The 24,581-nt window shown below is 45.4% G+C and overlaps 1 long non-coding RNA gene across 1 annotated transcript; it reads left to right on the top strand.

Annotated features, from left to right (window-relative positions):
- The first annotated feature begins 21,390 nt into the window (after positions 1 to 21,390).
- On the top strand, positions 21,391 to 24,201 carry LOC134476711 (uncharacterized). Its single transcript, XR_010048518.1, has 2 exons — positions 21,391 to 22,120; positions 23,425 to 24,201. It is a non-coding gene; the product is annotated as an uncharacterized LOC134476711 (long non-coding RNA).
- Positions 24,202 to 24,581: the final 380 nt, after the last annotated feature.

Genomic DNA, 24,581 nt, shown 5'->3' with positions numbered 1-24,581 from the left:
GAACTAGGAGAAAAGGGAAAGGAGGAAAAATAAAATAAATAAAAACAAAAAGAGGAATGGGAGGGCCAGGGATTTAGCTCAGTGGTGCAAATGCCTGCCTGGCAAGTGTGAGGTCGTGAGTTCACTAAAGAGGAAGGGGAAATGAGAAAACAGGTTTTCATGGTAATATCTTTATGCCTAAATAGGCATGTTACAGTAGCTGAGTTGGACAGAAATATTATAGGCAGGAGATGGGCTGGACGCTTGGAGGAGCCAGTGCAGAAGACCTCGCAACTATGCGGGAAGGGCCGGATCTCAAGACAAATGCAGCCACGCCCAAGGATAAACATCAGGGATTGACATTCTAAATAGGTAACTGTCACTTTAAGGAAACCAGAAGGAGCCACTAACCCAACCCCACACAGGCAAAGGCCCTGTTCTGTGTTCTGCCCACTTGCTACCTGACTCACTTCCCCATTTGATCCCAATTTAATCAGCTTTACCAGAGAAATTACACTCATGGTCTTATTGGCTGACCATAGTTCTGTCCCACCTCATGCCCACCTTGTGGGTTCCTGTTTTTCCCCACCTTGGGCCCACCTCATCTCTCGGTTTTGTTGTACAAAGATCCCTAGAAAAGACAGGGTCCTCAGCAATCCACTCAGGACTCTGTCTGTCTTGTCTGTCTCTCTGTCTCTCTCGGACAGAAGCTTTCTTTCTCTCAGTAAATGTTCTGCTCTTGACCTCATTGTTCCTGATTCATTCTTCAACTTTAGAGAACAAGAATTTGTACTTGAAAGAGTCTTGCCCTAGGCCAGACACTGTAGCCAGTAAAGCTTTGGAGGCGGGACCAAGGAGCTCTATCTTCCCGGCTCTAGGAATTTACCTGTGGCACGAAATGAATACCAATGGGCTACCTGCTCATCACTAATGCCCCTCAGGCACCACCCCAAACCTAAGCTACACATATGCCCCCACTCCACGTGTCCGAAGGAGAGATTGCCAGACCCCGGTAGGCCTGCGGGTCTCTCCCCACATTCTTAACATAAAGGTCATTTATATTTCATACTTCTTTTCAGCTGCGCCACAATTCTATCATATGGTTCCCTGACCGGGGAAAAGAGAGACTGCTGGTGAGTCCCCTGCCATTCGCAGACCGGACTGCATACTGGATTAATTCCTCACTTCTCAACACTCCGGAGCTGCTAAACTTGTTGCTGCTGGTTTGCAAACAACACTGGTCTAATTCATTTACCGCAGGTGAGCAACCTCCGGAGATTACTTGGCCACTGGGCCAGGCCCCACGCGGGTTTTCTCCACCTTCTGTGGACTCAGGTGACACTCTCACGTCCTTAGACAGCCTAAGGCAGAGTCTTTCTCCATGGCCCGGGCCCCACACTGAAAAATTCTCACGTCCTTTAGAGCTTTAAGCACTCACAGGCAGAGCCGTTACTAAAATCCACAGAAAATCCCACTCGTGTGTTGGTGACGGCCAATTATCACCAGCTTTGGAACTAAATTACCAATTACCGGGTCTGGAGATTTAGCTCAGCGGCATAAATGCCTGCCTTGCAAGCAGGCAGTCGTGAGTATCGATCCCCGGTACCGATAAAAAGGAAGAAGACAAAAAAATAAATAAATTACCAATTACCGATTGGCCTATGAGATAAAGATGATGATCTGAGCTGATTGGGCCACAGTCCGTTGCCTCACCTGACTGACTTGTGGGCCAGGCCCCACACCAGATTTTATCTTGGGGATCACTTCCTGTCCCCCCCCCAAAAAAAACCATACCTATTTATAGTTTATCACACTGAGGACAAATTTACAAAACTATCTTTAAGCCTTTAAGAATGTGATCCTTTCCCGCTCTTCCAGGATCACTCCCCCTCCCCACACTTAAAGAGATAATAGCGTGTTTACAGCCTTTCAAAGCTTCCTCTCTTTCCTCCCTACTTCCCCTCCCCCTGCCCCACGCTGACCCATTCCCTGCGGAGATGGGGGAGGTGCGCCCAAACAGTGTTGGGAGGTACTCTTGGCTGCTCTGGGCTCTCATGGGTGCCCCAGTTCCGCGCCCCTCCCCATGCACCGCACGCTGCCCTCCCAGCCGCCATTGCCACTCTGCCTACACCACCCCAGCCCTGCACGCTGGCTCCGCTGTGCATGCTGCGCCCAGACTTGCTCTCCGCCCATCACTCTGTGTGCACAGCCCCCACCCTAAATGCTCCGCCCATCCTACTGCTGCTCCACGCAGCAGTCCCAGCCCCCGCCCCCAAGCGGGGTGGGCTCTGACTGCAGGTGCAGCTCTGGCTGCCAGTGCAGAGACAAACGGACAATTCATTGTTGCTGATCTGATGGTCTATTCGTGCTTTCAGGTATAAAATTCAGATTGTTTCTGCTGCCTTTTTCTTGTGTTCCAGCCATAGCAAATGTTTTCTTTCAGATCCAGATATATGCTTGGAGATGAATTTCTTCAGCGTTCAAATGTTAAAATGCTCGTGATTAATAGCCACTTAATGTTTTATGTTAAGCTTACTGCCTATATTATACTGTACTGTTACCAATCTCCTAAATGTTTAACAACTAAAATTAAGAGGTAATTATATATTCAACTGGCATTAAATGACACTGTAGCTGATCTCTCTCCTAAATAAAAAGGTAAAAATTAATAAAACAGGCCATCCTCCAAAAATCAGATGGCATTAGACATTTTAACAACATAAAGAGATACTTATATATGACATAAGTGACACGTCAGCTCCTAATTCCCTGGACTTTGTACTCCTTATGGGAAGCCATTACTAAAGTCATAAATACCCTGTTGATTGTATTTGACTCCTGCCTACTTAATTAAGTTCTACAGATACTTTCTACTATAGACCAGATCCAAAAAACAAAAGGCAAAACTTGACCCTCACACCCCAAAGAGACCTCCTTAACATGGTTTTTGATGTTTTCAATAACAGAGATAGCAGTGACACTTGGAGTTCTGAGACAGGTAAACTGACACAAGGTGGAGCTGCCTGGGCCCCCCCATGGACCATGCCTCAAATGCAGCAGAAGGACATTGGGCAAGAGAGTGCCCCATCCTGGCGTTCCTTTGGGATACTTACCCCAGGGCTACTGGACTGTCTTAGCCACCAGAGAGTGGGTAAGCCATCCTAACTTCTAGCCCTCACAATAAATGCCAACACTGCCAGATTCATCACTGACAGATCTGCTTAAACTTGCTGCTGAAGACTGACAGAACTCAGGGCCAACAACAGCCCCCTTTAAGGTGACCTCCTCGGAGTCCTAAGTCCCACTAACAGTCTCAGGTAAGACATTCTCTATACTTGTGGACATAGAGGCCATATATATACAGTTCTTCCTGAGTTTTCAGGCTGCTACATTAAGTCCTCGGTCTCTATAGGGGGTATTGATGGTCAACCTATGCCATTTACAAACAGGGCCTATTTCATGAAGGTCCCAGACTGCTTCTTCCCAGTCCACCCAGTGGTGCCAAGTCTTCCCTCCACCACTCATTCTACAGTCCTAAATCTTAAAAATGCTTTTTATTTCCTTGTGTTTCTGAAGACTGACCCAGACTCTGACATCTCAACAGACACCTGTTATCGCTAGTAAACCTCTCCTCAGGGATATTTGTGTGTGTGTGTGTGTGTGTGTGTGTGTGTGTGTGTGTGTATAGGAGGTCTCTTCCTTTCCTATTCACCAGTTTCTCAGATACAACCCTGGTCAAGACTGACAAATTTTGTCTTCTCACTTTGTTTATACTTTTTCAGGATACATAAAAGCCTTTCCCACACTAAAGTCCTGTTACAGCAAATCATCCCAAGGACTACAACCAAGTTAAAGTGGTCCATACCTGGTCTTCTTGACAACTTCAACAGCAATCATAGTTGCTAGACTGCCATCCTGGTTCACATCACTCAAGTGGTGCCCTCCCAACCCTAAATCTAACCGTCCTTTTGCCCACGCATCTCCACCTCATCAAGGCCTCACAGCCACAACCCTCAGGCTAAGTCATGTTTTGTTATCCAATTTGATTCCGAATTTCTTATCCTTTTTACAGCAGGACTCTCAACAGTATTTCCTCAAGACTCCCACATCATTCATACCAGAGACAAGTCTTACCTACCTACCCTCTTGACTTTTACCCTTTCAGGTGGGGAAATAATCACCTCTCATAACTTCACTCCTGCTACCCCACATTTATTTTTCAGAGTTCTACCTCACCATGACAATGATTCTACCTCAATGTGGTCCTGATAAAATGACATATCTAAATCAAAGACACCTTTCCTTCTACCTCACCTGGGTCCTTAAGTATGATAGTACCATGCCTCCTCATAATACCTTGTCTCTTTGTTTTTTCAGTCTAACATGCAGGCATTCATCAGTGATAAAGTTATCCTGGCTAGAATACCTGGCACCAGCTTCTACATGGACATCAACTGTCATCCTGTCAACACTCTTAAACCCTAGTACAGCACCCCCTTCCAGCATGAAGCAATAAAAGAAAGAAATCTCTACCCTTTTTCCTAATAATCAAAAGATGAGAATGAAAGAATCTTGCCCTAGGCCGGACACTATAGCTGGTAAAGCCTTGGAGGCAGAACCAAGGAGCTCTATCTTCCCCACCCCTAGGAATTTACCTGTGGCAGGAAATGAATACCAATGTGCTACCTGCTCATCACTAATGCCCCTCAGGCACCACCCCAAACCTAAGCTACATGTATGTCCCCACTCCACGTGTCCAACAGAGAGATTGCCAGACCCCGGAGAGAATACCGAACCCCAGTGGGTTGGGGGGTCTCTCCCCACATTCTTAAAATAAAAGTCATTTATATTTCTTATTTCTTATCTTTTCAGCCGCGCCACAATTCTATCATTTGGGAGGAAGTGGAGAGAGCAGATTTGACAGGTTATATGTAGGGACGGAGAAAAGAGAAGAAAGGATAAGTGGGAAGCACGAGGAGCTTTATGGGAATTAGAATCAACTACTCCTGTGTTGGATGAGTGCTGTTGGAAGACTCAAGAAGCAACTCTTGGTGGGGGAAAACCCACAGTTTGGTGTAAACCAGTGTATGCATTAAAACACTAATCACACTCATACACAGTTACACATGCACTTGCGTCCCAGACCCGTAATTCGGAGTGAGAAAGTCTGTGGATGCAGATAGCTGAATCTGTCTCACCAGCAAAGAGCAGACAAGTCTGGAGGGAGACCAAAGCTCCGGCCAGTTACAGTCCCACTGTTTTAGCCCATATTCTGGAGCTTCTGTTTTCCTCAAGATCCCTGGAGGTGTTCTAGGCAGCTGAGTTAGTTAGAAATATTACAGGCAGTCAGACAGGGCTGGACCCTCAAAGGAACCAGAGCAGAAGTTCAGAAACCTTGCACCCTGGGAAGAGACAATCACTTCCTGCTGTGGGCCAGATCTCAAGACAAGGCAAAGCAAATACCACCACATCTTGAGGACCCATGATCCAAATAGTTCCCCACCACCCTGAGGAAGTCAGGAGGCAGCATCCCACTCACTACAGGAAGGGTGCCTGCTGCTAAGCCTGCCCACTTACTACCTGATCGCTCCCCCATTTGCTCCTAAGTTAATCAATTTTACCTGAATAATAAATCTTATTGGCTGACCACAGTTCTGTCTTGCCTTATGCCCACCATGCAAATTCCCATTTTCCCCCATCTTTGAACTGTCTAACATCATGATTTTACTCTATAAAGTCCCTGGAAAAGACAGAGTCTCTGGCAACCTGCTCGGGACCCCTTCTGTCTCTCTCAGAGAGAAGTTTTCTTTCTCTCAATAAATATATTCTACTCTTAACCTCTATTGTTCCTAAAATTCATTCTTCGATTTTAGAGAACACAAACTCGTGGACATAGTAGGTTGGAAGTTTTGTTCCCCTATGTCAGAGGGGCGATTATTTATTCTCTCTACCTGCCTGTGAATTTTAGCCCACAGTTCTCTGCCAGCCTGGGGAAGACCTCCAGGATGGCTCTCCTTGGTAGAAGAGTCTCCATTTGGCTAAACTTGGCCCTTCTTCCATGTGTTGATGTGCACAGAGCTGGCTAAGATTTGTCCTTATCTCCTCTATTGGCTTCAAGCAATGCAAATGGGTGTAGCAGAGGTGCTGATGTGTAGTCTTTAAAGCAGGGTGACCGGTCAGTGATGCCCTGAACATAGCTCCCACTCAGTATATGTGAACGCTGAGACTGAGCTTTGAGCAAGAGGTCATGACTTCTCAGGAAATGATGATTACACGTCAAAACTGAAGCACTGACCCCAAAACACTAGACACTTACCCAGTCTTATATGCAGATTACTCTTGCTGCATTTCTCTCTCTCTCTCTTTCTCTCTCTCTTCTCTCTCTCTCTCTCTCTCTCTCTCTCTCTCTCTCTCTCTCTCTCCATATCGCAGGGGGGATTTCAGGCCATTTAGCTCAGTTTATAGCACTTATGTACTTACTGACCTTCTCTCAGTCACTCATCTCTGAGCCACTCCCCACTCCATGAATTAATAAAATCCAGATTTGGCTCTGGGTTGAGGTCTTTGTTCCAGTTAGCCATTATTCGGACTGGACTTACAACCCCCATTTTTTTTTTTTTTTTTGATAGTAAGAATTGAACTCAAGACCTTGCCAGGCAGGCACGGGTGCCACTGAGAGACATCCCTGGTACTCTCCATCATTTTAGATACATATTTGTGTCTTTATTTGCACTCTGGGTAGCACCAGAAGTGGTAGATTGGAATTAACTTGCTAGAATTCCAGTAACTTTGGAATTATAAATATAAACTTCACTGGACCTCAACAAGGTCCAGGAAAGACTTCCTACCTGTCGTGAGTGTCTAGAGCACTCTGAACTCCGGGCAAGGTAAACACGCACGCCTTGTCGGGACACGGGGGGTACAGCGCTTGGAAAAGAAAGACAGGAGAGACACCTTTGCTGTCTGCACCGCGTTACACTGCACTGCACTGCACTGTACGCACAATCTTTATTTTAGGATTCATATATAGTAAACCCGATCAATTCACAGAGCCCAGATAATTAAGTAGTGAAAAGGCATTCTTTGTGGCAAGCTACAACGTGACAGACTACAATGTTTATTCTAAAACTATCTAAGTGAAGTAAATAATCACAACCAGTTCTCACAACTTCTCTAGCCCAGGAAGAAATTCATTAGCTCAAGAATGTTGTTAATTTGTCTGCTGTTAGTGTCACAAAGGGTGGCCAGCCACTTCCTCAAGACTTCTGCAAAACAAAGCCAGCTCACAGTATGGATTCCAGAGGGTGAGGGCTCACTGAGAACGGGCATTCCCGTTCTACCTCCTTCTCGCATACCAGGGCGGCTATTGTAAATTGCAGGTTAGAGGGGGTTGGGCCTACAAAGTGACACCTTATCCCCCACACTTCCTTCCTTTTTATTTTTTAACAACAATTTCCATAAGATCAGGTTATTAATAGCATTTCGTCTTATGCAGTAAAAATACACAAGAACTATGGCAATGAGAACTATAATTAAACTAAGTCCCATGCCACTAAAAGTGTGGGTAATGCTCTGCCAGATTCCTTTGGAATCTAATCCTTTCAAAGATTGAGCAAGCAATTGCGCGAATTGTGCTAGAGATTCATCATCATTTTGCTTTGCAAAATCCTTGTCAATTTGATTATGCAAAGATTCTATTTCCTCCTGGGCAGAGGTGTTTCCATTTAAATACATTCTAATCATTTCCCATTCATGTTCTGTCTGATTATAAGGTCGTTGGGTTATACAGAAAGTAGTTGAATTCCAATCACATTTTAAAAACACTTGATGCTGAAGAGCCAATATTTTTCTACCCATCCATTCAACTGTTTGTTTAAGGAGGTCTATTTGTTGTTGTAGTCTGGCGTTTATCTGCCACTGAGTTAACCAAAGTTCATGAGAATTCTCATGCCATAATTCGACAACATGTTTTTCTTGCAAAGAGGTTTGTAAAGCTACTCCTGAGACTGCTGCTAGAGAGGCTACAGTTATCAGACTTAACAGTACAGCAACCACTATTCCAATAAATCTTTTTGTACGTTTTAACAGATGTTTAAAAAATTCAGTAGTAACAGAAATTACCGGGTCTTGAGACCAAGGTCGAGTTAAATTTACAGGCAACCAAATATGAGTTTTTTGTTGTAACAGCATAACTGTATAAGGCTTAGTGAAATTTAGTGTGTTATTTAAGCATGTAAACAATTGACAATTTAAACAAGTACAAGAAAAATGTGTAAAATTAAAAGTTCCCACTAAAAAGACATAAGGCAGAGGTGCACAAACAGTAATATTATACATTTTAAACCTAGTAAAATTATAAGTAGTAGATACAGATCGACTAGTCCCTGAATATGAAACATTGTACAAGGTTACAGGTTGCATAGCGGCTGGGATCTTCCAAATATGATTTTGAAGGTGATGAGGGTATTCTTCGGCTGCAACAGCAGGGTTAGCGATTCCACCATCTCCCCACCACAAGAGAGCCGTCTTTTGTTGAAATATAGGAGCTCCGTCAGTTATTTTCTTTGGATCTGGAAGACTATACACAACAGAGAGATTACATCTTGTCTCATTCCATTCAGCACATCCATTAACGAATTTTCCAAATGGTCCCCAAATAATATACCCATCAATATTTTTAGCAAATTTTCCCATACATAGTTGCCAAATTATGGGATTATAAGAAATATTTTTATAAGTAAATTCAGGGCATACAGGAAATGTATTTGTATCAGGTGCTGTTAAATTTCTCCAGGTAACATTAAAGGTTTGAGCAGCCAAGGCTTGAAGCCTTGTCCTTTTGTTGCCTGCTTTTATTCCATGTTGAATCCAATACTGCCATCCCAGAGGGATGCAAGGCGGTTCCCCAATGCAAATAGGCCTTTGATTACCATAATAAGTAAAATTGAATAGTGTCCCATCATCTTGATTGTGGGGGGTTAAATCAGCCCACGGTGCTGACAAAATTTCTCTAGGTGTGGTATAAAGTAAAATATCACTAGTTCCCCATTTTACAGGTTCTAATAAAGGGGGGTTTGGAATATATGCCCAGTACGAATGCGGAGGTACCTCAGTCCCCGATGCAACGGTGAGCAAGGCACATAAAGCTAAAAACAAGTTTTCAGGGTTTAAAGGCTTTCCTGCTTGAAGGACAAGCCGTTGCCCTTCTATGGTCAATTTTTTTAATTGTCCCCATGTAGGGAGGGGATTTAAATTTGGTCGCTGTGAGCGGCGGGATTTTCTTAGCTGTAATCTGGCCATGGCTGCGATAGGAACAAACTCAGCATCCTCAGCTTCTAGCTGGTTTCGCGCTCGCTTCTGAAGGCACGGTTCCGGTTCCTTGGGGAGTTGTCTCCGGGGCTGGTGAACAGGATCTGGAGACGCGGGTCCTGATCCATCGTCCAGGGACCCACTGCTGAATTCCATTTTCTGTGGAGATATAACCAAAACCTTTCCCCCTATAGAGCAATGTGCCCCTCTCCCATTCAGCCTCTGGAGCTGTTTTAGTCCAAATAGGTTCATTAATCACAAAAGGCTGTTGTTGCTGTTCAAAATGTTTTTCAGCTCTTGTTAATATTTCACCTTGTGGTAAATTGAGAAAATTTAAAATAAACAATGCTTGATGCAGTAATGTTTTTGGACTGTTTTGCAATTTAAACAGTATTGGTATCTGAATATCCTCCTGACTCCTCCTTTTTAATTTTTTAATTTGCAACTTAAGAGTGCCATGTGTTCTTTCAACAATAGCTTGACCCTGGGGGTTATATTCAATCCCTGTAATATGAATAATATTATGGAGATCACAAAATTGTTTAAATGTTCTGCTAGTATAAGCAGGTCCATTATCTGTTTTGATTTTAGAAGGAATTCCCATAACTGCAAAAGTCTCCAATAAATGTACAATAACATTTTTAGTGGATTCTCCCTGTTGAGCAGTAGCCCATAGAAATGAAGAATAGGTATCAATAACTACATGTACATAAGAAAGCCGACCAAAAGAAGGTACATGTGTAATATCCATTTGCCATAATTCATTAGGTTGAGTTCCTCGAGGGTTGACACCTGCGGGAATAATTCTTAAATGTAATGGTCTACAAATAGGGCAGGCTTTTACAATTTGTTTAGCTTTTGTAAAAGGTATCTTATATTTAAGATGCAAATGTCCTGCATTTGCATGATTAAATTGATGTTCTTCAACGGGTGTGGTGAACATAACTAAGGAATCCACTGCATTGTTACCTGATACTAATGGTCCGGGTAACTGAGAATGAGAACGTAAATGAGTAATAAAATAAGAATGATTTCTTTTTTGAACATGTATTTGTAAATTTTGAAATAAAGACAATAAAGCAGGCTTATTAGAATATAACACAGCTGAATAGATATTTGTCACTACTCCAACAGAATAGGCCGAATCGGCTATAATATTAATAGGTTGGTTATGAAAATCTAAAAACACTTGTAATATAGCAAAAAGTTCATTTTGTTGTACAGAGTTAAAATTTGTCTGACGTACCCAGTAAGATTTTTGAGTCCAATATGCAGCTTTATTTTTAGATCCATCTGTAAATATAGTCAAAGCTTGTGGAATTGGCTGTACAGCTAATAAGGTATTAACCACAAATTGTTGACGTCTAAAAAAATCCCATAATTTACTTTTAGGAAAATGATATGAAAAAGTTCCCATGAAATCTGCTAAAGCAATTTGTAAGGTTTCAGTAATTGACAACAAATATTCCCATTGTTCCTTAGTTAAAGGGATAACTATATTGTTTATATCTTCTCCTATCAAAGTTATAGAACGAGCTCTACCATTCATAATTAAAGCTGCAACCATGTCAATATAAGGCATAACATTTTTAGATTGCTTAGTTTTAGTGAATACCCATTCTACTGGCATAGCATTTTGACCTAAAACTGCAGAGGGATATTGAAAAGTATTAATAATATATAAAGTTAGAGGCAATTTAGGATCAATCCTAATTAAAAATGCATCCTTAATTCGTTGTTCTACAAACTGTAATTCTTGCTCGGCTTTTGTTGTTAAAGAACGAGGGCTGGATGGATCTGAAGAGCCCTGTAGAGTAGCAAACAAATGCTGTAATGCATGGGTAGGAATACCTAGTGTGGGACGAAGCCAATTAATATCCCCTAATAATTTTTGAAAATCATTTAAAGTGGATAACTTATCTCTCCTAATAGACATTTTTTGTGGAATCACCTTTTGTCTAGTAAGAATATATCCCAAATAATGACTAACTTCTTCCTTTTGAATTTTATCCTGTGCTATTACAAGTCCAAACGGAGAAAAATATTGAGGTAAAGTTTTTAAAATATCTTCTAAAACATTTCTATCACTATATGAGAATAAAATATCATCCATGAAATGAGCCGTATAAACCTGAGGCCATCGTGCACGCACTGGTTTTAATGCTGCATCAACATAAATTTGACATATAGTTGGGGAATTTTTCATTCCTTGGGGTAAAGTCCTCCATTGATATCTTTGATAAGGTCTTTGATAATTTGTTTGAGGAATTGAAAAAGCAAACCGTTTTCTATCTTCTGGATGTAATGGGATGTTAAAAAAACAATCTTGCAAATCTATAACATATACAAACCAACCAGCAGGGAGCGCTGAGGGTAAAGGAATACCGGGCTGAAGGGCTCCCATTTGAATTAAGGATGAATTTACAGCACGTAAGTCCGTTAAAAGTCTCCACTTGCCTGATTTCTTTTTTATCACAAATATTGGAGAATTCCAAGGAGATGTGGATGGTTCTATGTGATGTAAAAAAAGCTGTTGATCAATCAATTCCTGCGCTGCCTGTAACTTTTGAGTAGTCATAGGCCACTGATCTATCCAAATTGGGTCATCATTTTTCCAATTAAGCTTTAAAGGATTCATTTCCCTAGGCTGTAGAAACATGCAAAATATTAAAAATGTATATAAGCTCCCCATTGTTCTAATACATCTCTTCCTAAAATAGAAACTGGTACCTCTAAGATATAAGGTTTAATAACAGCAACTTGACCCTCTTCATTTTTTATATGTATATGCATTGTGGCTTGTCCAATTGTATTTACTGGAGTTTTACTTACTCCTTTTATATTACATGGAATAATAGTATAAGTAATATGAGAAGGCCAATCAGTAGGTTTAACAATAGTAATATCCGAGCCTGTATCTATAAGAGCCTGAATTTTCTTATGCTCAATAAAAATATTAATAAGAGGTTGTTGTTGAGATAATTTAGCTGTCCACATTACATTAATAGGGTTAGTGCTGCCGAACCCTCCTGTTCGCTGAACAACAGAGGATCCTATTGGGATATAAGGCAGTAAAATGAGTTGAGCTATACGTTCTCCCTTTAATAATTTATAATCTGTAAGTGAGGACATCAGAATCTGAATTTCTCCAGTATAATCTGCATCTATAATTCCTAAGTGAACAGTAATGCCTTTTTGATTTAAACTAGATCTACCCGTGAGCAAGCCAAAAGTTCCCGCAGGCAGAGGACCAAAAATTCCTGTAGGAATTCTCACGGGAGATTGTCCTCCTCTTAATTCTACATCTTTTAAGGCTGGTATGTCCACTGCGGCACTGTGTTGGGTGGCTGGCTGTAGGGAGAATACGGTAGAGTTACCCCATTGATTTGTCCGGGGCCCGGGGTAGGGCCCGTTCTCCCGTTTCCCTTTTGTTCAGCTGAATTAACTTGTTTACTCCTGCATTCACGAGCCCAATGATTTCCCTTCTTGCATTTTGGACATAAGCCAGGAGCTCTAGATCTCTTTTTTTGATCATTGCCTACAAGTTTTGGACAGGCCCTCTTTACATGTCCTATCTGACCACAATTAAAACATTTTAAAGACTGTTCCTTTTTAGATTGCCAATTAGTCCACGTGGTTGCCATGGTCTCAGCAAACAGTTGCATTTTCCTAGATTCTGAATTTAAATCTTTACATTGTTTTATAAAATTGTCAATCGTTCCAGTATCTTTTATTGGAATTAAAGCCCTTTTGCATTCATCATTAGCATTTTCAAAAGCTAACATTTTTAAGAGATGCTCTTGTAAGTCTTGTCCCACTACTGTTTTTTCTATAACATTTTGAAGTCTTGCAACGAACTCAACATACGGTTCATTGGCTCCTTGCAGAACTTTAGCCCAAGATCCATATTCTGATCCTTTAGGCCGTATTTTATCCCAAGCTTTTAAAGCAATATCTTTTAATTGAGCATGAATCTCTCTTGGAGCTCCTGCCTGATGCTCAACAGTATCAAAGAAACCTGTACCAGAGAGCATGGGATAAGAAAGGAGTCTAATATTCGGATCTCGATCGTCAGCATTTTGTCTTGCCTTTTCCGCACAACCTTCCATAAACCACATGTGCCACTGTAAATATTCTGGCTCCTTTAAAAGAATTTTGGCCAAGGCTTTCCAATCATAAGGAGCAAGATTACCATAGTGATCTGCTACTGATGTTATTAATTCTCTAGTGTAATGAGCCTGAGGGCCATAAAGGGTTACAGCCTTTTTTAATTTTGCTAAATCATCCATATTAAATGCTTCCCATCTAGGGGGAACTGCCTCTCCATCTATTGGCTGAGGCCTGATTACAGGGAAAGCAAAGGCAGGCTTTTCCTCATCAGAATCCCCTAATTTTGGTAAATCAGCCAAAGCTAGCTTGGCTTTACTCCAATTAGGGTTAGATGGAGGAGGTGCAGAGGGAACTACAGGCGGGTTCTGCTTAACGGAGAGTTGTTTCACCTCTTGTGTTAAATGCTGTATAGCCTGTAAAATTGGGCGATTGTCATAATTTGATATTGCTGCGGCAGCTAAAGCTGAGTCGGCTGTAGCGGATTTTACTTTTGGTTTGGACGCCTTTTCACTACTTAAAGCGATAGCGTCATTTTGAACTACATTCTGCTCCTCCTCTGTGAGGGGCAATTCCTGAATAACTGGCTTAATTTCTAGTTGAAGATTTTCTACAATATGTTCATCTTCCATAGCTTTTAATAAAGAGTACACAACCGACCAAATAGCCCAAAAACGTAAAGGAATCTTTTCCTCCTGTTGCATAGCCCTTTCTATACTAACCCTTGCCTTCCTCCATACTTCTACATCCAAAGTTCCTTCATCTGGAAACCAAGGATTATATTCTTTAATTGTATCAATACACATATCCAAGTCAGCTGACCTGAGCGATATGCCATATATAGATAATAAATGTTTAAGAATTTTTAAGAAAGGAGAGGAAGCAGATTGTCCCATTTCCCCGTAATAAAATTATACTTACCTTCCTAAGCGACCTTCGGAGTCCCTGAATTCGGGCGCCACTTGTCGTGAGTGTCTAGAGCACTCTGAACTCCGGGCAAGGTAAACACGCACGCCTTGTCGGGACACGGGGGGTACAGCGCTTGGAAAAGAAAGACAGGAGAGACACCTTTGCTGTCTGCACCGCGTTACACTGCACTGCACTGCACTGTACGCACAATCTTTATTTTAGGATTCATATATAGTAAACCCGATCAATTCACAGAGCCCAGATAATTAAGTAGTGAAAAGGCATTCTTTGTGGCAAGCTACAACGTGACAGACTACAATGTTTATTCTAAAACTATCTAAGTGAAGTAAATAATCACAACCAGTTCTCACAACTTCTCTAGCCCAGGAAGAAATTCATTAGCTCAAGAATGTTGTTAATTTGTCTGCTGTTAGTGTCACAAAGGGTGGCCAGCCACTTCCTCAAGACTTCTGCAAAACAAAGCCAGCTCACAGTATGGATTCCAGAGGGTGAGGGCTCACTGAGAACGGGCATTCCCGTTCTACCTCCTTCTCGCATACCAGGGCGGCTATTGTAAATTGCAGGTTAGAGGGGGTTGGGCCTACAAAGTGACACCTTATCCCCCACACCTACCCCAGCCAAGGACTTTCAGAGCACTTCCTGCTGTTCCTCTGACATCATCTTTGCAGGTCCCAGCTCCTCTTCCCAGCTCTCTCTGGCTTCTGTGATCTCAGCGGTCTCCAGTTTTAGGAAGGCGATTTCCTTAGTGCAGCTGTTTCTCTCCACTCCCAGTCCCCCCACCGATCCTAACTGCCCAAGCCTCTGAATTTCTCTGTATCCTATGCATCTTCCAGTGCCCAGAGCCAGAGAGGCAGGAATGCTGTAGCTTGCAATGTGGACAATGGCGTGGGGTGCTACTCTCTGCTTTCTTCCCCTAAAAGGCTTTTTGCCTTTCACAGGATAACTATTTCTCTGAAGCTGGACTGGGTTCCGTGCTCAAGGTCCAGGAATCTGCTTGCTGTTGTTACCATGGATTCTGGGCTGAGCCCTGGCAAGGAAACCAGAACTCCATTGAGGGTGGGGACAGCGGCATCTGGGATGAGTGCTTGGTTGTTTTCACCGCCCTGCCTTTTTTGTTTTGTTTTGTTCTGTTTCAGTACCGGTACCAGGAGGGATTGAACTCCCGACCTTGCACTTGTCAGGCAGGCACTTATGCCGCTGAGCTAAATCCCCAGCCTTGTCCTGCTTTTTTCCTTGGAAGTTTTATGCATCTCACAGGAAAGCTAATTCTCTGGACTCAGCTGAGATCTACGTTAGAGATCTGATCCCAGGTCCCTCTCTGATCTCTGCTCTATTTGGCATTTTACCTGACATTTCTTCAGGGAGGTGGTAGCAGCCTGTGGAGGAAGGAGTAGGGCCCTGTGGGGGGCTCTACTGGTGACAACCAACCCTCATCCTCTGTCACAGTGACCCTGAGTGCAGTGTGAAGTAACTGTAGGGGAAAGGGGAGGATGTCAGCACTGTGGCCTAGGCCAGCCTTAGAGTAGCCAGGGGAGCTGGGGGAACAGGAGGAGAGGGTGTGAATGCTGTCCAACTGCAAATCCCAGGCTGGCTGGGTGGAAAGGGGGGGAGGCAGACTCCTTTGTCTCCTTGTGATGATTTAGTTCTCAGGCTCAACAGGGATCCGGACTTGATTGCTTACTTATTGCTGAAACACAGCACACACAAGTTAAAGAGGGAAAGGTTTGTTTTGGTGCACATTTTGTAGAGGTCTCAGCCCATAGTCAGCTGGCTCCAAGGCAGTGGGGATGGTAGAGGAGGCTTGCTGGTGGCACTGCAGGCAGGACGAAAAGAGGGCTGAAGGAAGAAGGGAAGGAGGTAGACCCTGCCAGGCCCTGCCCCCATCACCGCCTCCTCCAATCCTACTTCACCTCCCAAATCATTCTTAGTTAATAGCTCATCTGTGGGCAAATCCAGGGATGAGTTTCACAGTGATCCAATCATCCCCCCAAAGCTCCACCTGTGAGCACATGAGGCTTTAGGGGGTCATCTAGGTACAAACCACAACAGGCCCTAAGAGGTCAGAGGTGGAGCATTGCTCTCCCTATACTGCTCGTTTGTATTTGTGCAGTAAATACACAAGCTTTATTATGGTTAAGATCTAAAATACCCTCCAAAGCCTCACGGGTTGGGAAGGTGTTTGGATCGTGGGATGAGGAGTCAGTAGCCAAATGCAGTTAGGAGGCAAGCACTGGGCAGTGAGGGGACCGCTGGGCAGGAGCTGGAGGGTGTGTTATCCCCAGCTCCTCCTCTTCCTGGCTGCCTTGGGATGAGCAGCTGTTCTCTGCCAGGTCATTCATTCTTTCATGCCATTTCTACCCCAGAGCCAACTGGCCATGTCCTGAAATGGTGAGACAAATAAATTCTTCTTCCTTTGAATTATGGATATGAGGTATTTTGTCCCAGTGATGGAAAATCTGAATTCTGAATAATACAGATGATGGGAACCATGAATGGGGTCATTGTTGTGACTGTATCTGACCATGTGATTCAGAAGCCACTGAAAGTGGCTGTGAGAGGAGCTTGGAAAAGTGTGGGGCCATTTCCCCCTCCCACGTTGAGACAGGAATGGGTATTTTCCCCATGAGTTTGCTTAGGCTTCAGATTTCCCCCACGTTTTTCACGTCTCTCTAATCACTGGCCATCTCACGGCGGCTTTGGTGGGGCCAACAGTTCATAGACCCCACGGCTGAGGTTCCGGACTTGTGGTTTAGTAATTACAGGCCTGCAGGCTATGGCATGGGGAAAGAGACCGTGGTAGTCATCTCTGATGACTCCTTGTAGAAAAAGGTTTGCCAGAAAGGGGAACCAGGTCCAAGTATGGCAGTGCAGCTTAGGGCGGGGAAGCATAGGAATGACACTGGGGACCTCTACACTCACACTCCATTCCCCACCTTCATGACTGGCCATGTATCAGGAGCAACCGTCCACTGAGCCCCACAGATGTGGCAGGAGCCGAGGGTGCAGGAAAACGTCCTTGGTCAATGCTATCAGCGCGCCGGCACCAGCTCCCATGTGTTCCAAGAGACCCAGCCTTTCTGCGCCCCTCCTGAAAATCAGGATGGCTGCTCTTTGTACCATGAGCGGGTCCTTGGGTTTATTTGGTCTTTCCTGCACCTGATTCTACTCCCTACACCAAGCATGAGCACTCTGCAGAGCAGACAGGAGTGGGAGCAGCTCCCTGGCTCGGAGCTGCTTTCTGGAGCAGAGGAGAGCCGGGATTTCCGCTCACACAGGCAAAGGTTGGGCTCTGTAACACAATTTTTGGATGACTCTTCCTCTCTGACCTCAGCTTTTTTCTTTGGTCAGGAAAGTAAGCCCACCCGGTACTTAACACTAAGTATTCACTGAGGGTCATCTGTTGGCCCAGCCATCTCCCAAGTGATGCTGAAGACACCAGAGTGACACAGAAGCTGCTTCTCTGCAACAGTGGAGGACATGGATCCAGCCTCAGCCCGTGATGACCAACTTGAAGGCAGTTTAGGGAACTTCTGTGTGGGCAGATCCAAGAATTCCTGCCCCAGCCTCGGAGTCAGGGCTGATGATACTGGAGCAGGCAACCTGAGCTGAAGATTCCAGGATGAGTGAGTGCTGTGATCCCCGGAGCAAATCTGTGCTGGATGCACAGGCGACAGGGCTGGGAGAAGGAGCCGCAAGCATGGGTCCCGAGAGGCTTGGGGGCACACGGGCTTCCTTGGGAGCATTTTGGTATCCTAGGCACCATGTCTGAGCCCCAGCAGGGCACAGATGTGGTCAGATGTACATGCGCGGAAGACACCAGAGTGTCACTACTGCCTTTGCCCGTGGGGAGGTGACAAGCATCCAGCTCTGCTCCGGTGCCACTTCTCCGTGTGCTCCTCTGGCCCCGCTTGTGCAACTCAGGGAGGACCAGGGTTTTCTGGGCACAGACTTGGACATTCTAGTAGTGTGTACAGCGATCCAGTTGGTTTTGTTTTGTTTGTTTGCTTTTTTGACACAGGGTCTCACTGTGTAGTTCAGGCCGACCTTGGACTCAGTATGAAGTGCAGGCTGGCCTCAAACTCACAATGATCCTCCTGAGTGCTGGGATTACAGGCGTGTGCCACCACGCCCATCTATCCAGTTGGTTTTAAATGGTGATTTCTTGTGTGATTTATTTTAATTGAGAAAGAATAAATTAAAGACCAGGAGTGAATACACAGGAAGTACAAGCTGTGTTACATTGTTTATGACATTTTTCTCCCAGGCTGTAACATAATGACATAATGTCTACTTTTTTTTCCCAGTCAGTGATTTTTTTTCCCTCTTCGGCATATGGATGACTTAGGTCAGATCCTTCTTTCCAAAGGAACACTGATGGAATTGCCCTGGATTTTTCCAAAGAGAGTATCTGTTTTCATATTCTGGCACCAGACATATTATGGGGAGGAGAAATTGGGCCATGGGCTTGGGCTTGTTGTCTGTATTGTGAAAGAAGCCTGGGTCTGAATCGGGGTCCAGGTGAGAGGCAGGGGCGCCTTCCCCTGAGCAGGGCTGGGCTGGTGTCTCCTAAGAGGTGGGACTCACATCCACTACTTTCTCTCCATTCCTTCTCTGGGACATCTGCGTTAAGACCTTGGGCAGGTGAAGGGGGCAGCTCAGGATAGACAGGTGACCATCAGAGGATGAGATGTCATGACCATCATAGTGCCAGACCTGTGCTCTGTCAAGATAGATGTACTCATGAGGCTTTGAAGTCAGGCAGCTGCGGAGTTACAGCCTCTCTCTGCTCCATCTCCAGGAGTCAGAAACCTTTAGCGCCCGACATCGTCCAACCCCACCATCAGGGCTTCCGGGTCAGTCATCTTGTGCCATCCATGCTGAACGTCATTGTGTGGGGGACAGGTCATGGGGTATGAGCTCTGTGAGGCATACAATCCCGAACCTAAGTAGCCATTTGTTTGTCTCTTGACACCCCTTGGAATCCAGCAAGGCAGCCACTAGCCACCCTCCCATTGCTGGTCAGTGACACAGGCTGGACCACAACCCAAGCTGCCTAGACTTCAGTCCAGGTCCTCCGATCCTTTCCACCCCTGTTTCAGCCCCACTGAAGGGCAGACCAGCCCTGCTCACAGACTCACCAGTATGAGACTCAAATCGGATTCCCAGGGCTGCTGGGAGGTGTGGGCGGGCCATGCTTCCTGGGGTGGGAAGCCCAGTGTGATGCAGGCCTTCTGTGTTCCCGGTGGTTTCTCATGTAGCTTAGTGTTATTTCCACCTAGGCTCTGTACGCTCTTCCCACAGGACTGGGAAGAATGTGGGGAGAAGTCAGGGGCATGGGGGATCCCCAAAGGCAGAGGCCCCCCATCTACTGGCTGAGAAGCAGGTTAGTCATTTGCTGAATCACAGTTTGAAATTCCCATGACCTTTGCTGTCTACCTGGGGACTTTTGTTGATCAAAGCCTGAGGGTCAAGCCCAACCCCGTCCTGAGTGGGTCCTCCGCACAGTGCAGTGAACCAAGAGCACCATGAGGAGGGCCTGGAGAAGGCTCCATGCTGCCCCTCCACAGGTGCAGACAGCGACACCAGCTGAGCTACACGCCAGGGCCCCAGTGTCACCTCTGCGGTTCCTGTAGTGATTCAGAGCTCTTGACTGGCAGGAGACGCCACTGCAGGAGCACACAGGCGGGTCAGATAGGATAGTTTGCTGTTCCTTTTTTTTATCTGTGATGGCCAGAAAGGGTACTGGCTTGGCTGGATGCAGTCACACACGCACCCACACACACATACCCACACACACCCCAATTCCTTTTGCTGTTTTGGTACCACCTAAGAAGGAGAGAGTAAAGATGACAGAAGTGTGCAGACATCCACAGAAATCTCTTGACTCACACGCTGCGCAGTGCTTGGGGCATGTGTATGTACACACAGGAAGGAAAAGCGCCTCTCCCACCCGGGGGTATCTGGCAACTCTTCAGGGAGTGAGCTTTTCATGTGGGTGGAACCGATTACTACTTTTTGTGTGTATTTTCCCTGCAATTTATACCCTGATAAGGTCTGGTTAAGGTTTTTCCAGATTGGTAATAAATGGTTGCTCTAACAAGCTCTGTGCTTGTGACTCTTGCTCATGGAGGTAAACCCAGCCTCCCTAGTCCCTGTTCCCTTTTGTCCCCCTTTTACTTCAAGCCTTGCCGGTGGCTTGTCAGATGGGAGAAATAGTGACACCGGAGATTGCTGAGTGGTGGGGACCTCAAATTCACAGTGGCTAATTTTGCGTACTTCCCTAAGGGATCAATGGAAGTTTGGGATTATGTATATGTCCTTGTGAGATTTCCCATTAACTTTTTAGGGACTGGCCATCCTCTTCCATCTATTAAGACTGAACTAAAACCATTAAGATTAAAAAACACCCCAAGGCAAGATCCTCCTTAGCACAAAATCACAGCCGTTGCCCGCTGAGTCACTGACCTCTGAGTCTTCAGCCAGCCTTGAATCTTCCGCTAGCCTGTCTTATCATTGCACGCACCCAATAAATGGTGACTAGCTTGGAGGTCTGTCTCTGGCCATCTCGAGGTGCTGACCTCCCCGCCACTATCAAACTGCTGGTCACAGCTGCCCACTTAATTCCTGGTTGTCTCCAAAATGATTTCCTCTCTGACTTTTAAAGCTCTATAGCTGCAGAGAAGGGAGTTATACACACTGTTCTCCTCACTCTCACCCCGCTCCCCAGTGTCACTTTTGAGTATGGGGAGAGGTCTGGCAAGCAGAAAGAAGAGGTTTGATTTGTGAAGAGCTCCTACAGTACGCCTGCAAACTCTGCTGGTCAGATTCAGGGAAACGTCTACTCAAAATGCTTTTGAGCCAGGGAGCATCTGCTCTGGGCTGCATTTGTAGGAGCAATAAAAATAGAAGTAAATGCTGTTGGGCTAAATCTCTTCCAGCCCAGGGCTCAAGTGAGTTTTTGGTAGCTATTTGAGGGGTGCTTGAGGGGTTGGGTGGGGCAACCACGAGTCCCCAAAGTTGCTAGAAGGAACCAAGGTGGCTTGTCCCTGGATAGATAATCACTTTTTTTTTTTAAACAGGGTGTCTCTATGCAGTTCAGGCTGGTCTTGAGCTCATTTTGTAGCCCAGGCTGGTCTCAAACTCACAATGATCCTCCTGCCTCAGCCTTGAGAGTGCTGGGATTTCAGGGATGAGCCACCACACCCCGCTGATGATCACTTTTTGTACAAGGGAGGGTGACTCTCTGAAGTTGGGTTTTGATTCCAACAGAAGACAGCTGGTCTTCGGGGGTGGTGGTGGAAGATCTCAAATGCAGAGGGTATTGGTAATAGTTTGTCCTTATGGAAAATACCAGAAGTAATCATAGAAGCAATTCCCAGGCCAAAAGCACTGAGAGAAACAGCCAGTCACTGCTGCAGCGGACCGGCTCATGGTGGTGCTGGGGAAAAGGAAGCGCAGTGAATAGCCCATTGTGGTAATCACGCTACTCAGGATCTGTAGCCTGCTGTCAGTGGTTTTGTCTTTCAGGACAGAGAAATTCTCTCAGCTTCTGCTGATGCAAGGCTTCCAACCCGTGAGCGTCTCCAGAGGAGGACCAGGCCCCTACAAATCACCAGACAGTAAGTCACAGTGCTCTGTGTGTGTCCAAGGAATCCGATGCCTTTGGAGCTGGTTGGGACGTATCTCATTCAGGAAGTTCTTCCTTGATAAGTGCTGGGGCCATGCACCTCCCAGAACTTCTTGGACTGCTGGGCTGAGGGCAGCATCGCTTTGCGTGAGGGATGCCAGGTCAAAGGTAAGGAAATCCTGCCCACTGTAGCAGGCTACACTGCTCATAAGGCTTGTGCTACAAACAGAACGTCTGAAAACAAAAGCATGGGAAACAGTTTAAAAATGCAAATTCTAACTCCAAGAAGGCTAGTGTAATTCTGCTAGCATCAAAGAGGGGTTCTACAAAGCTATCATTAGAGATTAAAAGGAGTCAGTGCAGCAGAAAAACATTATAAATCAGAGTGCTCCTGAGAGCAGCCACCTGATACCATTCTAGCAGAATCTGGAGTTGTGGAGACATCCTGCGTCCCTCGATAAGATTGGCAACACTGCTGTACCCCCCAACATCTGCACCCCAACTCTTCGCTTCCCCAGGCCCCTGCCTTAACACACTGCTCCTTCACTTGGTGCCCCCTACCTCCGTGGCCTGCCAGAGCCCCCTCCACTGTCCTCATCTGTGGCCTTTTCCACTGCGGTTCCCTCCTGCCCTTTCCAACCCCTCCCGATACTTCTCTCCATCCCCCAGCAGGGTGCCCAGAGACCAGCCTACTGCCCTACCCTCACCACCTTGCACTGAGTCCCTGATACTCATGGCCCCTTTCCGTGTGTCTGGCAGGGGAGGGGGCACTCCAAACTCTCATCTCTCCCTTGCCACCAGATCAAACATGCAGGGGTGCCCCATACTCCTGGCCCGGAGATATTGGTCCCCCTCCTCTGGACCTCTCTGTTTCAGAAAGAGCATCATCTAATCTAACCTTCTTCCCATAGAGCCCCCAGCTCAGGCCCCAACTGCCTCTACACCCCATAGGGGCCCCCACCACACATCTTCTGGGGTGCCATGGCTGCAGAGTCAGTGACCACACCACGTCACTAGGCTGTGCCCAGTGGATGCCCTCCCATGACATCCATCCAACCTTTAGCACACCCTCCCCAACACCAGTGTCCTCACCGGTCTCCCTGGGGACAGCTCTAGACACGCATGCGCTCTCCCCTCTCACCATGCAGCCGCACTTCCCAGGCACCCTCTGCTCACACTGCACCCACCACACACAGACCCAAGCCGGCTCCCCTGACACCCCAAAAGCCCCCCGCAGCATCCAGGAGCAGCAGTCAGAGTGGCAGTTGGGGCAGGGCTCTGCAGACCACAGACACCATTTCCAGTACCCTCTTTGCTCTCACTCTTAAAGTATTTGAATGAGTTGTGTGCGTGCATTGGTGGGTAGGTGTGCATGTGAGCACGTGCATGTGTGCATGTGTCTAGGAATTTAACTCAGAGTCTTAGTCTTGACCTTTGTCTCTAGATTTATTTTATTTTATGTTTTGAGGCAGGATCTTGCCAAGTTGCCCGGGCTGGCTTCTAACTCGATCTGAAGGAAGATGGTGGGGGAGACGTGGAGAAGGAAAGAGTACAGTCCACCGGCAAGGAAGCACCATCTCTGACCTGAATGTCCCTTGTTGCGTGTGTCAAAAACTGAAGGCTAGAGTTTAGACTTCCTGAACAAAATGAAGAGTATGGCTCCTTGTTCATTTCAAAAGCTGTGAGGTAGAACAGAAGCAACAAAGATAGGTAGAAAGGGAGAAGGCAAACCAGTCTGAACAACTGTACCTCTAAGAAGACTGCAACTTGAGGACACGGCTGAAGCTCCCCGACACTGTATCAGCCATTCCCTTGGTTACTGAGATTCCTTTCCTTCCATCACACCCAAAATTCCTCAAGGATCCTCTGCATCCGGAGCTGGGGGTGTAGCTCAGTGGCACCGCACCTGTCTGCCCTGATATATATATATTTTAAAAAACTACGTCTATAAATTGGCTTAGTTGAAAAAGTAAACAGCAGGAACCTGATTTCAGTATAAAGGTCAGGTCAAGAGAATTCAAATTACTCATCTTTTTAAAAGGTGGGCTCACTTGCAAAGTGAGCCAATTCCCTTTTTGGGAGACTATATCACCTTTCCCTGGGGCTTCTCACAACTCAAGGGAAGTATAAATGCTCTCAGTTCCAGGAAATAGCGTTTCTCTGAAATGTTCCTTTCTCTGAATGCCTGCACTCCACACCTGAGCGTGTGATGTGAAATTCTGCCCATTAAACCTTTTCTGTGCTTCTCACTGGTCAGTCCTTTTTTCCCAACAGGGGTCACTGAAGCTGCAAATTTATTCTGTGGGTGAGGCAAGTTTAGGTTCCTCATTTCGGTGGAAACCTCTTCGAAACCTGTCTGATAACACTTAAAATAATTGATTCACATTTTGGTTCCAAGTGGTAATTTTCTGACTCTTTTTTTGTACTAGCCAATATTCTTCTGTAGGGCAGATTTTTTCTTCTTCTCTGTTCTCTTTTCATTAGCACAAAGGATTCAAGAAAGTATTTTAATCTATGTCTTATATTTCATGTCTTATAGATTTGGGGGGGGGGTGTTCAAATTGTTCCAAGTTTGTGCAGTGGAATGCCCTGTGCGCTGGCCCAGGAACCTTCTTGAAATATCTGAGGA

Source organism: Cavia porcellus, unplaced genomic scaffold (genome assembly GCF_034190915.1).
Source record: "Cavia porcellus strain 051 isolate PalLab524CR breed Dunkin Hartley unplaced genomic scaffold, mCavPor4.1 scaffold_7, whole genome shotgun sequence".
NCBI lineage: Eukaryota > Metazoa > Chordata > Mammalia > Rodentia > Caviidae > Cavia > Cavia porcellus.
Note: the sequence above shows the minus strand (reverse complement) of the source record. Positions and strands in the feature narration are given on the sequence as shown.